The sequence below is a fragment of the Pseudophryne corroboree genome, chromosome 1 (genome assembly GCF_028390025.1).
Source record: "Pseudophryne corroboree isolate aPseCor3 chromosome 1, aPseCor3.hap2, whole genome shotgun sequence".
In the NCBI taxonomy this organism is placed as follows: Eukaryota; Metazoa; Chordata; class Amphibia; order Anura; family Myobatrachidae; genus Pseudophryne; species Pseudophryne corroboree.
This window is the reverse complement of record NC_086444.1, coordinates 560,559,028-560,574,742: the sequence shown is the minus strand read 5'-3', so window position 1 is coordinate 560,574,742 and position 15,715 is coordinate 560,559,028.

Here is a 15,715-nt window from a genome sequence, read left to right as displayed (position 1 = left end):
CAAGACTTACCGCGGCTGCGTTTGACGGCATGGCGGTTGAATGCCGGATCCTAGCGGAAAAAGGCAATCCGGATGAAGTTATTCCTACGCTGATAAAAGCTAGGAAAGACGTGACAGCAAAACATTATCACCGTATATGGCGGAAGTATGTTGCTTGGTGTGAGGCCAGGAAGGGCCCTACAGAGGAATTCCAGCTGGGTTGATTCCTGCACTTTCTACAGTCAGGGGTGACTATGGGCCTAAAATTGGGGTCCATAAAGGTCCAGATTTCGGCCCTATCCATTTTCTTTCAAAAAGAACTGGCTTCACTGCCTGAGGTTCAGACATTTGTTAAGGGAGTGCTGCATATTCAGCCCCCTTTTGTGCCACCAGTGGCACCCTGAGATCTTAACGTTGTGTTGGATTTCCTGAAATCCCACTGGTTTGAGCCACTTAAGACCGTGGAACTAAAGTATCTCACGTGGAAAGTGGTCATGCTGTTGGCCTTAGCATCGGCTAGGCGTGAGTCGGAATTGGCGGCTTTGTCATGTAAAAGCCCTTATCTGATCTTCCATATGGACAGGGCAGAATTGAGGACTCGTCCCCAATTTCTCCCAAAGGTGGTGTCATCGTTTCATTTGAACCAACCTATTGTGGTGCCTGCGGCTACTCGGGACTTGGAGGACTCCAAGTTGCTGGACGTAGTCAGGGCTTTGAAAATATATGTTTCCAGAACGGCTGGAGTCAGGAAGACTGACTCGCTGTTTATCTTGCATGCACCCAACAAGCTGGGTGCTCCTGCTTCAAAGCAAACTATTGCTCGCTGGATCTGTAGCACGATTCAGCAGGCTCATTCTGCGGCTGGCTTGCCGCATCCAAAATCGGTAAAAGCCCATTCCACAAGGAAGGTGGGCTCTTCTTGGGCGGCTGCCCGAGGGGTCTCGGCATTACAGCTTTGCCGAGCTGCTACTTGGTCGGGTTCAAACACAGTTGCAAAGTTCTACAAGTTTGATACCCTGGCTGAGGAGAACCTTGTGTTTGCTCATTCGGTGCTGCAGAGTCATCCGCACTCTCCCGCCCGTTTGGGAGCTTTGGTATAATCCCCATGGTCCTTACGGAGTTCCCAGCATCCACTAGGACGTCAGAGAAAATAAGAATTTACTCACCGGTAATTCTATTTCTCGTAGTCCGTAGTGGATGCTGGGCGCCCGTCCCAAGTGCGGACTCTCTGCAATACGTGTATATAGTTATTGCTTAAAATAAGAATTTACTTACCGATAATTCTATTTCTCGTAGTCCGTAGTGGATGCTGGGGACTCCGTAAGGACCATGGGGAATAGCGGCTCCGCAGGAGACTGGGCACAAAAGTAAAGCTTTAGAACTACCTGGTGTGCACTGGCTCCTCCCCCTATGACCCTCCTCCAAGCCTCAGTTAGGATACTGTGCCCGGACGAGCGTACACAATAAGGAAGGATTTTGAATCCCGGGTAAGACTCATACCAGCCACACCAATCACACCATATAACTTGCGATCTAAACCCAGTTAACAGCATGATAACAGAGGAGCCTCTAGAAAAGATGGCTCACTACAGCAATAACCCGATTTTTTGGTAACAATAACTATGTACCAGTATTGCAGACAATCCGCACTTGGGATGGGCGCCCAGCATCCACTACGGACTACGAGAAATAGAATTATCGGTAAGTAAATTCTTATTTTCTCTAACGTCCTAAGTGGATGCTGGGGACTCCGTAAGGACCATGGCGATTATACCAAAGCTCCCAAACGGGCGGGAGAGTGCGGATGACTCTGCAGCACCAAATGAGAGAACTCCAGGTCCTCCTCAGCCAGGGTATCAAATTTGTAGAATTTTACAAACGTATTTGCTCCTGACCAAGTAGCTGCTCGGCAAAGTTGTAAAGCCGAGACCCCTCGGGCAGCCGCCCAAGATGAGCCCACCTTCCTTGTGGAATGGGCTTTTACAGATTTTGGCTGTGGCAGGCCTGCTACAGAATGTGCAAGCTGAATTGTACTACAAATCCAACGAGCAATAGTCTGCTTAGAAGCAGGAGCACCCAGCTTGTTGGGTGCATACAGAATAAACAACGAGTCAGATTTTCTGACTCCTGCCGTCCTGGAAACCTATATTTCCAGGGCTCTGACAACGTCTAGCAACTTGGAGTCCTCCAAGTCCCTAGTAGCCGCAGGCACCACAATAGGTTGATTCAGGTGAAACGCTGAAAACCACCTTAGGGAGAAACTGAGGGCAAGTCCTCAATTCCGCCCTGTCCGAATGGAAAATCAGATGAGGGCTTTTACAGGATAAAGCCGCCAATTCTGACACGCACCTAGCCCAGGCCAGGGCCAACAGCATGACCACTTTCCATGTGAGATATTTTAACTCCACATATTTAAGTGGTTCAAACCAATGTGACTTTTGGAACCCAACAACTACATTTAGATCCCAAGGTGCCACTGGAGGCACAAAAGGAGGCTGTATATACAGTACCCCTTTCACAAACGTCTGAACTTCAGGGACTGAAGCTAGTTCTTTTTGGAAGAAAATTGACAGGGCCGAAATTTGAACCTTAATGGACCCCCATTTCAGGCCCATAGACACTCCTGTTTGCAGGAAATGTAGGAATCGACCTAGTTGAAAATTCCTCCGTCGGGGCCTTACTGGCCTCGCACCACGCAACATATTTTCGCCAAATGCGGTGATAATGTTTTGCGGTTATATCTTTCCTGGCTTTGATCAGGATAGGAATGACTTCATTCGGAATGCCTTTCTCCTTCAGGATCCGGCGTTCAACCGCCATGCCGTCAAACGCAGCCGCGGTAAGTCTTGGAACAGACAGGGTCCTTGCTGGAGCAGGTCCCTTCTTAGAGGTAGAGGCCACGGATCCTCCGTGAGCATCTCTTGAAGTTCCGGTTACCAAGTCCTTCTTGGCCAATCCGGAGCCACGAATATAGTGCTTACTCCTCTCCATCTTATAATTCTCAGTACCTTGGGTATGAGAGGCAGAGGAGGGAACACGTACACTGACTGGTACACCCACTGTGTTACCAGAGCGTCTACAGCTATTGCCTGAGGGTCCCTTGACCTGGCGCAATACTTGTCGAGTTTTATAAACATGTGGAAGACTTCTGGGTGAAGTCCCCACTCTCCTGGGTGGAGGTCGTGTCTGCTGAGGAAGTCTGCTTCCCAGTTGTCCACTCCCGGAATGAATACTGCTGACAGTGCTATCACATGATTTTCCGCCCAGCGAAGAATCCTTGCAGCTTCTGCCATTGCCCTCCTGCTTCTTGTGTCACCCTGTCTGTTTACGTGGGTGACTGCCGTGATGTTGTCCGAATGGATCAACTCCGGGTGACCTTGAAGCAGAGGTCTTGCTGAGCTTAGAGCATTGTAAATGGCCCTTAGCTTCAGGATATTTATGTGAAGTGATGTCTCCAGGCTTGACCATAAGCTCTGGAAATTCCTTCCCTGTGTGACTGCTCCCCAGCCTCGCAGGCTGGCATCCGTGGTCACCAGGACCCAGTCCTGAATGTGCGGCCCTCTAGAAGATGAGCACTCTGCAACCACCACAGGAGAGACACCCTTGTGCTTGGTGACAGGGTTATCCGCTGATGCATCTGAAGATGCGACCCGGACCATTTGTCCAGCAGGTCCCACTGGAAAGTTCTTGCGTGGAATCTGCCGAATGGGATTGCTTCGTAGGAAGCCACCATTTTTCCCAGAACCATTTCATTGATGTACTGAGACTTGGCTCGGTTATAGGAGGTTCCCGACTAGCTCGGATAACTCCCTGACTTTCTCCTCCGGGAGAAACACCTTTTTCTGGACTGTGTCCAGGATCATCCCTAAGAACAGAAGACGAGTCGTCGGAATCAGCTGCGATTTTGGAATATTGAGAATCCAATCGTGCTGCCGCAACACTACCTGAGATAGTGCTACACCGACCTCCAACTGTTCCCTGGATCTTACCCTTATCAGGGAATCGTCCAAGTAAGGGATAACTAAAATTCCCTTCCTTCGAAGGAGTATCATCATTTCGGCCATTACCTTGGTAAAGACCCGGGGTGCCGTGGACCATCCATACGGCAGCGTCTGAAACTGATAGTGACAGTTCTGTACCATAAACCTGAGGTACCCTTGGTGAGAAGGGTAAATTGGGACATGAAGGTAAGCATCCTTGATGTCCCGAGACATCATGTAGTCCCCTTCTTCCAGGTTCGCAATCACTGCTCTGAGTGACTCAATCTTGAATTTGAACCTCCGTATGTAAGTGTTCAAGATTTTAGATTTAGAATCGGTCTCACCGAACCGTCCGGCTTCGGTACCACAACAGTGTGCAATAATACCCCGTTCCCTGTTGCAGGAGGGGTACCTTGATTATCACCTGCTGGGAATACAGCTTGTGAATGGCTTCCAAAACTGCCTCCCTGTCAGAAGGAGACATATTTAAAGCCGACTTTAGGAAACGGCGAGGGGGAGACGTCTCGAATTCCAATTTGTACCCCTGAGATATCACCTGAAGGATCCAGGGGTCTACTTGCGAGTGAGCCCACTGCGCGCTGAAATTCATTGAGACGGGCCCCCACCGTGCCTGATTCTGCTTGTAAAGCCCCAGCGTCATACTGAGGGCTTGGCAGAGGCGGGAGAGGGTTTCTGTTCCTGGGAACTGGCTGATTTCTGCAGCCTTTTTCCTCTCCCTCTGTCACGGGGCAGAAATGAGGAACCTTTTGCCCGCTTGCCCACGAAAAGACTGCGCCTGATAATACGGCGTCTTCTTATGTTGAGAGGCGACCTGGGGTACAAACGTGGATTTCCCAGCTGTTGCCGTGGCCACCAGGTCTGAAAGACCGACCCCAAATAACTCCTCCCCTTAATAAGGCAATACTTCCAAATGCCGTTTGGAATCCGCATCACCTGACCACTGTCGTGTCCATAACCCTCTACTGGCAGAAATGGACAACGCACTTAGACTTGATGCCAGTCGGCAAATATTCCGCTGTGCATCACGCATATATAGAAATGCATCTTTTAAATGCTCTATAGGCAATAATATACTGTCCCTATCTAGGGTATCAATATTTTTAGTCAGGGAATCCGACCACGCCAACCCAGCACTGCACATCCAGGCTGAGGCGATTGCTGGTCGCAGTATAACACCAGTATGTGTGTAAATACATTTTAGGATACCCTCCTGCTTTCTATCAGCAGGATCCTTAAGGGCGGCCATCTCAGGAGAGGGTAGAGCCCTTGTTCTTACAAGCGTGTGAGCGCTTTATCCACCCTAGGGGGTGTTTCCCAACGCACCCTAACCTCTGGCGGGAAAGGATATAATGCCAATAACATTTTAGAAATTATCAGTTGTTATCAAGGGAAACCCACGCATCATCACACACCTCATTTAATTTCTCAGATTCAGGAAAACTACAGGTAGTTTTTCCTCACCGAACATAATACCCCTTTTTGGTGGTACTCGTATTATCAGAAATGTGTAAAACATTTTTCATTGCCTCAATCATGTAACGTGTGGCCCTACTGGAAGTCACATTTGTCTCTTCACCGTCGACACTGGAGTCAGTATCCGTGTCGGCGTCTATATCTGCCATCTGAGGTAACGGGCGCTTTAGAGCCCCTGACGGCCTATGAGACGTCTGGACAGGCACAAGCTGAGTAGCCGGCTGTCTCATGTCAACCACTGTCTTTTATACAGAGCTGACACTGTTACGTAATGCCTTCCAACAGTTCATCCACTCAGGTGTCGACCCCCTAGGGGGTGACATCACTATTACAGGCAATCTGCTCCGTATCCACATCATTTTTCTCCTCATACATGTCGACACAAACGTACCGACACACAGCACACACACAGGGAATGCTCTGATAGAGGACAGGACCCCACTAGCCCTTTGGGGAGACAGAGGGAGAGTTTGCCAGCACACACCAGAGCGCTATATATATACAGGGATAACCTTATATAAGTGTTTTTCCCCTTATAGCTGCTGTATTTTTAATACTGCGCATAATTAGTGCCCCCCTCTCTTTTTTAACCCTTTCTGTAGTGTAGTGACTGCAGGGGAGAGCCAGGGAGCTTCCCTCCAACGGAGCTGTGAGGGAAAATGGCGCCAGTGTGCTGAGGAGATAGGCTCTGCCCCCTTCTCGGCGGCCTTATCTCCCGTTTTTCTGTGTATTCTGGCAGGGGTTAAATTCATCCATATAGCCCAGGAGCTATATGTGATGCATTTTTTTTTTTTGCCATCCAAGGTGTTTTTATTGCGTCTCAGGGCGCCCCCCCCCCAGCGCCCTGCACCCTCAGTGACCGGAGTGTGAAGTGTGCTGAGAGCAATGGCGCACAGCTGCAGTGCTGTGCGCTACCTTGTTGAAGACAGGACGTCTTCTGCCGCCGATTTTCCGGACCTCTTCTGTCTTCTGGCTCTGTAAGGGGGCCGGCGGCGCGGCTCTGGGACCTATCCATGGCTGGGCCTGTGATCGGTCCCTCTGGAGCTAATGTCCAGTAGCCTAAGAAGCCCAATCCACTCTGCACGCAGGTGAGTTCGCTTCTTCTCCCCTTAGTCCCTCGATGCAGTGAGCCTGTTGCCAGCAGGTCTCACTGAACATAAAAAACCTAAAACTAAACTTTTCACTAAGCAGCTCAGGAGAGCCACCTAGTGTGCACCCTTCTCGTTCGGGCACAAAAATCTAACTGAGGCTTGGAGGAGGGTCATAGGGGGAGGAGCCAGTGCACACCAGGTAGTTCTAAAGCTTTACTTTTGTGCCCAGTCTCCTGCGGAGCCGCTATTCCCCATGGTCCTTACGGAGTCCCCAGCATCCACTTAGGACGTTAGAGAAATAAGGGTTATTGTTATGAGCCATCCGTTGAGTGAGGCTCAGTTGTTGTTCATACTGTTAACTGGGTAAGGTTATCACAAGTTGTACGGTGTGATTGGTGCGGCTGGTATGGGTCTTACCCTGGATTCAAAAATTCCTTTCCTTGTAATGTCAGCTCTTCCGGGCACAGTTTCCCTAACTGAAGTCTGGAGGAGGGGCATAGAGGGAGGAGCCAGTGCACACCAGATAGTACCTAATCTTTTTTTAGAGTGCCCAGTCTCCTGCGGAGCCCGTCTATTCCCCATGGTCCTTACAGAGTTCCCAGCATCCACTACGGACTACGAGAAATAGAATTACCGGTGAGTAAATTCTTATTATTTCACAGTCACTTCATTATTGCATTTCAAATCATCCTGGGGGTCAATCATTACATGGGGTTGTCGACCAAAAAGAATCTCAAAGGGTGATAGGTTAAGGGGGGACCTGGGAGTGGTTCTGATGCTGTACAAGTGGCAAAGCTTCTGGCCACAACAATCCTGTTTCAGCCATCACTTTGCTCAGCTTGTTTTTAATAGTGCTGTTTACTCTTTCCACTTTCGCACTCGCCAGTGCGCGGTACGGAGTATGCAGCTTACTATTAATTCCCATTAGTTTGCACATAACCTGAAAGACTTCACCTGTAAAATGGGTACCCCTATCACTTTCGATTATCCTAGGGATACCATATCTGCACACAAATTCCTGCACAATTTTCTTTGCAGTAAACGTAGCCGTATTTGTGGCAGCGGGGAACGCTTCTACCCAATTTGAAAACACATCAATACAAACCAACACATACTTTAAATTTCTGCAGGGTGGCAACTGTATGAAATCAATTTGTATTACCTGAAAAGGGCCGTCTGTCGGCGGGATATGGGATGGTTCTGTTGGTATTGACTTTCCAATATTCTTCCTCAAGCAGGTAAGACATGTCATTGCTCTCTTACCCGCATGAGAAGAGAATCCTGGCGCACACCAGTAGGCTCTCACCAGCTTGCACATACCCTCCTTGCCCAGATGAGTCAGACCGTGTGCCGCCTCAGCTAAGCTTGGAAGATATGCTCTGGGGGCTACTGGCTTACCCTGTCCATATGTTCAGAGTCCTGAGGACTCCTGGCCATATCCTTTTGACCTCCAGACTGCCTTTTCCTGTGGAGAACACAAATTTTGCATTTCACGTAATTTTTGTGTGTTGACGGTATTGAATACCATCAGTTGTGTGATGTCTGTCTGTAAGGGGGGCTGGCTGCTGATTTAGCAGCTTCTTCTGCCCGGCTGTTACCAAGTGACACTGGGTCTTGACTGTAAGTGTGGGCTTTGCACTTGATAACAGCCACTCTGTCAGGTTCCTGTATCGCTGTTAGAAGTCTTTTTATGTGGGTCGCATGTGCCACGGGTGTGCCAGCTGCCGTCATGAAATTTCTGAGGCGCAATAGGGCCCCGAAATCATGCACTACTCCAAAGGCATACCTAGAATCTGTGTATATATTGGCTGACTTACCCTTAGCCAATTCACATGCTCTGGTTAGGGCGACCAGCTCAGCAACTTGTGCTGAGTGCGGTGGGCCCAGGGGTTCAGCTTCTATGATACCTTTGTCATCTACAACTGCGTATCCAGTACACAAGTCTCCCGAATCCGTCTGTCTGTGGCAACTACCGTCAGTGTAAAAAGTAAAATCTACGCCTTCCAGTGGGTTGTCACTAATGTCAGGTCTTGCAGTGAAAGTTTGGTTCAGATATTCCATACAATCATGTGTGTCAGTGTTTGTACTAAATCCTCCTTCACCATCACTCTCATCCTCCACCCTTTGTGCCTGTCCAGGCACACCTGGGAGATACGTTGCAGGATTTAGTGCGCTGCATCTCTTTATGGTGATGTTTACAGGGGCTTTTACTCACTAGCAAAGCCATCGCTGCAACACTTCACAAGCATGTGGGGAGAGACCGTGCTACGGTGTCCAACTGTGCACTGTAGTAAGCTACCGGCCTGCTGGCATCACCATGTCTCTGGGTTAGAACACCTGCCGCACACCCAGCACTCTCCGTACTGTATAATTCAAAGCGTTTCCCAAAATCTGGCATACCTAATGCAGGTGCCTGTGATAGGCACTGTTTGAGTCTCTCAATTGCCAGTTCAGACTCATCTGTGTGCGAAATCCGATCTGGTTTGTTTGAAGAGACCATCTCTTGCAAAGGTAAAGCCAGTATGGAGAACCCTGGGATCCAGTTTCGGCAGTACCCACACATTCCTAGGAAAGTGCGGATCTGTTGCTGGGTTTGTGGCAGAGTCATGTCGCGAATCGCCTGTATTCTATCAGCGGTGAGGTGTCTCAGTCCTTGTGTTAAGCAATGCCCCTAATATTTCACCTTGGTCTGGCATAACTGTAACTTATCCTTTGAAACCTTGTGTCCCGTATTAGAAAGGTGAAACAGAAGCTGTTTCGTGTCTCTCAAGGACGATTCGAGTGAGTCAGAACACAGCAGTAAGTCATCTACATACTGTATTAATACTGATCCGCTCTCAGGTTGAAAGGATTGTAAACAGTCATGCAAAGCCTGGGAGAAAATACTTGGGCTGTCAATGAAGCCTTGGGGAAAGCGAGTCCAGGTGTACTGTACTCCTCTGTATGTAAATGCAAACAAATATTGGCTGTCAGGGTGCAAAGGGACCGAAAAGAAAGCAGAACAGAGGTCAACGACAGTGAAAAACTTTGCAGTAGGGGGAATTTGCATGATGATGAGAGCTGGATTTGGCACTACGGGGAATTGGCTCTCAACTATCTTGTTTATCCCCCTTAGATCCTGCACTAGCCTGTAACCCCTCCCCCCACTCTTTTTCACAGGGAAGATGGGACTATTGGCAGTGCTGGACGTCCTAACTAGGATGCCCTGTTGTAGCAAGCGCTCTATGACTGGGTACACTCCTAATTCCACCTCTGGCTTCAGAGGATACTGTGGGATTTTTGGAGCTATCCTACCATCTTTTACTTGCACTACAGGAGCTACGTTTTCCATCAATCCAGTGTCTTGCCCATCTTTGGTCCAGAGGGATTCCGGTATCTGGGAGATCATTTCCTCTACCTTGGATGGACACTTGTCTATAACAGCAGAGTGTGACATTAACCTTTGTGGAGTGTCTAACATATCCTGCACTTCCTGAACGTGATTCTCGGGTATATCTAAGAAGACACCCTCAGGAGTACAATATATGACACACCTCATCTTACACAATAAATCTCTCCCAAGTAGATTAGTCGGAGCCGATGCAGCTAGCAAGAAGGAGTGCTTGGTCTGCAAAGGCCCTATCGTAATATCTGCTGGTTTACTTAAAGGGTAGTGTTGCACTACTCCTGTTACCCCCATTGCTGAAATTGTTTTACCCGTTGTTTTCATACCTACCGTTGAATTTAACACTGACCTGGCCGCCCCTGTATCTACAAGAAAAGGTAGTGATCTACCAGCTACATCAACTGTAACCTCGGGTTCATTTCCAAGGCTAGCAATCAACTTTACTGGCTGCAAACTACAGGTGTGGCCTAACCCCTATTGTATGTTGTGACCCTCCCGCAGCGCGCTGGCAGCTACAATATGTGAGGGGGGTATCTGAGAATTCCCAGAGGTCTGCCAGTCCTTCCTAGGTGGGTACCTCCTTGTTTCCCCTGCATGTGGCTCGTAATTCCTCCTATGCGGTCCCTGATCCCAATTACGTGTGTCATACTGTGGGTCATGTTCTGGTCTAGGGGGTCGATATACCTTATGTGGGTCTTTAAAATTACAGTTCCGTGCGTAATGTCCTTCCCTCTGACATTTATAACATTTTACTACATACGACTTACCATCAGGGGTCTGGGGTTTAGGCTGATGTGTCTTCGTTGTCAGTGCTTTTATTCTTACTGTCATCAGCTTATCCCCCTGTGACTCCCTGTGCCTAATGATGTTCCGATCATGCTCAATAGCGGACTCTCTTAATGCAGCCACCGAGATACCTCTCCAATTTGGTTGAGTGGTTTGTACCCTTGTTCTCAACGTTTCTTTTAAACCGTCCATTAATACGGACACAGCTACCTCCCTATGATGTACATTTTCCTTAATATCCTCGACCCCAGTGTATCTAGCCATTTCCTGCAGTGCTCAATGGAAATATTCAGAAGCAGCTTCACCTTATTTTTGTCTAATGGAGAAGATTTTATTCCACTTGACAACAGTTGGGAAATATACTCCTAATTGCAGATTGATCTGTCGTACATTCTCCTGAGTGTATTCATCAGTGAGAGGTACCTCTGCGTCTAATTTACAATCAGCAATGAATTTCACGGGGTCAATATTGGAGGGCAAACATGCCCGTAGCACTGTCCGCCAATCTTTGTTTGTGGGTTCGGTGGCGTTACCTAGTTCTCTAATAAACCTCTGACATGCGGCTAGATCTTTTCTGGGATCGGGAAATTCAGACATAATTGTCCTCAATTCTGTCCGGGATCAGGGACAATGCATAGCAATGTTCCTGACGGGAATGATTCCCTGAGCGTCAGTCTTCCCATTGGGGACTGCGATCACCCTGACAGGATTTAGTTCAATTACATCATTCTGGGTTGCTTCTACAATGTGAGGTGCAATTGACTCTGCATAATGTACTGTACCGTACTTACCTGTGGACACGACCTCACCTGTCCCTCCGCTAGGGGCCTTCGCTACTACTCTTACTGGTTGGGCCGTGCCCACTTGCGTGTCTTGTATGGTGGCTGCCAGAGAGAGTGCCAATATCGTGCTGGGCTCATCTTCTTGGTCGCAGTCCTGAGGGAAGTTTAAGATGGGATACAACTTGCACGGGTTAGTATTAATACATTTATCAAGTTCACTCTTATCATATATTAGTATGCCATTCTCTGTAGCCACTTTCTCTCCTGTAATGTACGGTGGTGGTGGTGCAGTTTCTATCAGTTTCCTGCTAGGGTTGGAACCAGCTGTTTGAGCTAATCCCCTTTGCATATCACCCTCCTGCTGCCATAAATGTAAACAATCTGTATGTCTAATCCTTTGTTTTCTGGATTTTATTAGACATATCCTTCTCCTTAAATTTTGCAACACCTCTGGATTAAAACTGCCTACCTTAGGGAATGGTTCCCTATCTTCTGCAGTCATACGTTCCCATTCATTGCATAAAACCTCTGCGTGTGATCCATATTTCTCACACATTATGTACCTCGCCAACCCTTTGGGCCGCAGAATATCAACCTAAACCCTGGTTGATCGTCCCTTACTTGAGCAACTGGCCCCCATTCTTTTGCATGTATTGCCTTCTCAGCTAATTCCTACAAAAAAACAAAATACTCAGTGGTAAGGCAACGGTGAAAGTTCTCAGAGCGCTCTCACCCACTCACGCCCACGTTGGCCAATACACCTAAGCACTGTCCTCAGCACCGGTCGTACCCAACCTAGGGCCCTATGTAACCTCTATTTACTGAGAGTGTGTGGGAGTGACTTACCCTTCCCAGTAAATATTGGTCGTTGGAGACTTCCTGAGTGACCAGCGAAACTCCCTTAAAATTAAAAAACTGTTACACAAATCACGTTGCGTGTGCTACAATTAGCGTCTATGATCCCTCGATTTTACGCAAATGGCGTAATGGGTATCAAGTTGAACTAAATATTGCACAAACTAATGCGCGGTACAATCGCACGGCGTATAAGTAACTGTTACTTATCCGCTATACGACCAATGGAATCGTTTTTCAGGCTGCGAAACCTCAGCCGGAGCTTTTCAGAACAGGCCTATATGGGTACTACGCTAACCCCCGGGGCTGCGCTCTCTATACAACTCACCGCTGACCTTTTAGGCCACGGTATTCAGAGCTTCGCGTGACTTTGTCAGCGGATTTCTGACTTCGCTGACCTCTTGGTCTGCTGTTATACTAATTGCTTCTTTATACTTTAATCAATGTTAACGTGAGAAAGCCACTCCCATGCCACCAAGTGTCCACTCACCTGATGTGGTCTCCTACGGGATCCCGAATTGCCTGGGTCCACAAAACGTTTATTGTTTGAACACTCACGCTCGTTCACTCATATACACTTTGGTTTTTCTGTACAGAAAATTTACTTTCATTCAGATAAACAGCCTTAGTCCCAAAGGTGACACAGTAAGAGAAGGTTCTTTTAAACTAAATATTGGAAACTGAACAAATTTGTGCTATTATCGCGTGGCTATCGTCTCGCCTAAACTGAAACAATGCTATTGTGTGATTTGTATTTAGTGGGCGTACCTGTACGCACGTTGCGTGAACACGCCACGTGTGTAGGCCTTTACATTGCGTACGCAGTCCCGAACGTTGTCCGAGACACGTGTACAAAGGCCGTACGTCCGCAGTACTACAAATCCCACACTTCTATAAATGTAAGCGATATTTAACTATAATCACTTACTTAACACACACACACAGTTTCTACTGTATAAACCTTTACAACTAGGCCAGGCTGTGTGTGCGTCTTACACTTACTTCTTTAACTATTAACACTATTTTTTTTAACTAAATAGCAACAAATTTTCTCAGTACAGGTCAAAATAAATCTAGTAATCAGTAATTATGGCAATAGTGTGAGCAGATATGCAAAGTACAAAATACAGGTGTGTGCGTGTGTTGCGTGCGCATTTGGTGCCAAAACAGAAATTTACAGATTTTAAAAAGAAAAATAGCTTTTGCGTTCTTACCTTACGGATCCCTCCAGCATCCCTTCAAACCGTGCAGGGCAGATGCTTATCTAATCAGCACTTATTGTATCCCCCGACCAAGAGAAGGTTTACAGGGGATACCCTTCTGCCCTTTGCTGATAGATAAAGTCTGCGAAAACTCTGCTAGGCTGCGGGTATGAGAAGGAACCGGACGAGCTCCCAATTGATAATGTCTGTATTATCTTAGACCGCAAAGCTATACCTCTAAATACACTTTTACTGTTGAGCCGCTATAGCCACTAAACTAAAAGCACGTGCTACGCACTTTGTACGCTATTTGCGTACAGAGTCCTGCACGTGGTACGCACTTGGCGTACACATGCTGCGCTGAGTGTACGGAGTACACACAGCGAGCGCACACACGATGGATAACCTTTAAACCTTGTTAATGATACAATGTAATGATATGCTTATACTTTAAACCCTTAACAGCAAAGTACTGTAATGATGTAATACCTTTAAACCTTAAGTAGTGCTGGCGATACAAAGTACCCGCAGTGCGTAGACCTTATCAATGCTTATACACCTTATACAGATTAATCTACTTTAAAGCCCAGGCAGGAAAGTGAAAACACAACACTGATTTGTAGTTGCAACCACAGGGTTCTAAGGCCTCAGTGGATTAATTCCAAAAGGTAAAAACAATACAAATCATACACTACAGGCTAACAAGTAAATCTAAACAGAATAATGGCTACAGAGAATATACATACGTGAGAATGTTCGCAAGCGCAACCCGGCTCGGCCCTCCGCTGGTCATACAGATAGCGTTTAGAGTCTTCTGAACGGCCAGGCAACAATGGTCTTTTTATACACAACATGCATACACAATACAATGGTCACTGTAATCTCATTGTCCATTGGACACAGGGATGTGTCTCTACATTACAGCAAAGGTCATAGGTGGATTTGAAAGGGTGGGCGATGTCTTTCCCCAACTGCTCTTGTGGGTGGTATCCTCTGGATTCCCGCCACATACATAAAATACAGTAAATACAGTTAATGTTCATATTCTACTCTTGTACATAACTATACGCAGGAACAAGCAATCTTTCTCTAACTAACACCGGAATGTTACCCTCAAAATACCCTACAGCTGGATACTAGACATCACCTTCCAACCTTTATCTGACCCTTCCTATCATGCAAAGGCGAATCTCTCTGTCCAGGAACTGTTTAAACTATCAATACTCGCTAACATGGTCTAGGGGAACTATATCTAAAATGTACGCTATATGGGTTAAATATGTAATGTTCTAATAACACGCTACATGCTCACAAACTCCGCCGTAAATACCCATATCACGCGCAGGATCGCCGGAGCGATCCTACGCAAATTGCGGATATGTGCACGCACGGAGGACTGAGTGCACGAGCAGCGGGCATGTGCATGGGGTTAGTACAAGGCATATGCATTACAATATTTTTTGACTTTAACACACATTATGTACCTCGCTGACCCCTTGGGCCGCGGAACATCAACCTGAACCCTGGTTGAACGTCCCTTACTTGAGCAACTGGCCCCCATATTTTGCAGGTATTGCCTTCTCAGCTAATTCCTACAAAAAAAGCAAAATACCCAATATAAGGCAACGGTGAAAGTTCAACGAGTGCTCTCACCAACTCACGCCCACGTTGGCCAATACACCTAAACACTGTCGTCAGCGCCGGTACGTACCCAACCTAGGGCCCCTGTGTAACCTCTATTTACTGGAAGTATATGGGAGTGACATACCCTTCCCAGTAAATATTGGTTGTTGGAGATTTCCTGAGTGACCAGCGAAACTCCCTTAAAACAAAAAATGTTTTTACACAAATCACGCTTCGTATGCTACACCCAGAGCTAATGATCCCGCGATTTTACGCAAAGCTCGTAAAAAGGGGATCACGTTGCGCTAAGTATTGCACTCACGAACGTGCGGTACAATCGCACAGCGTATAAGTAACTGTTACTTATCCGCCGTTTTTCAGGCTGCGAAACCTCAGCCGGAGCGTATCAATCAAATGGCCTTTATGGGTTTCTTCGCTAACCCCTTGTGGTTGCTGCACCTAAACAAAACCTCGCTGACCTCTTGGTCTGCGGAACTCTAAACCTTCGCTGACCTTCTGGTCTGCGGTATCTGCTACC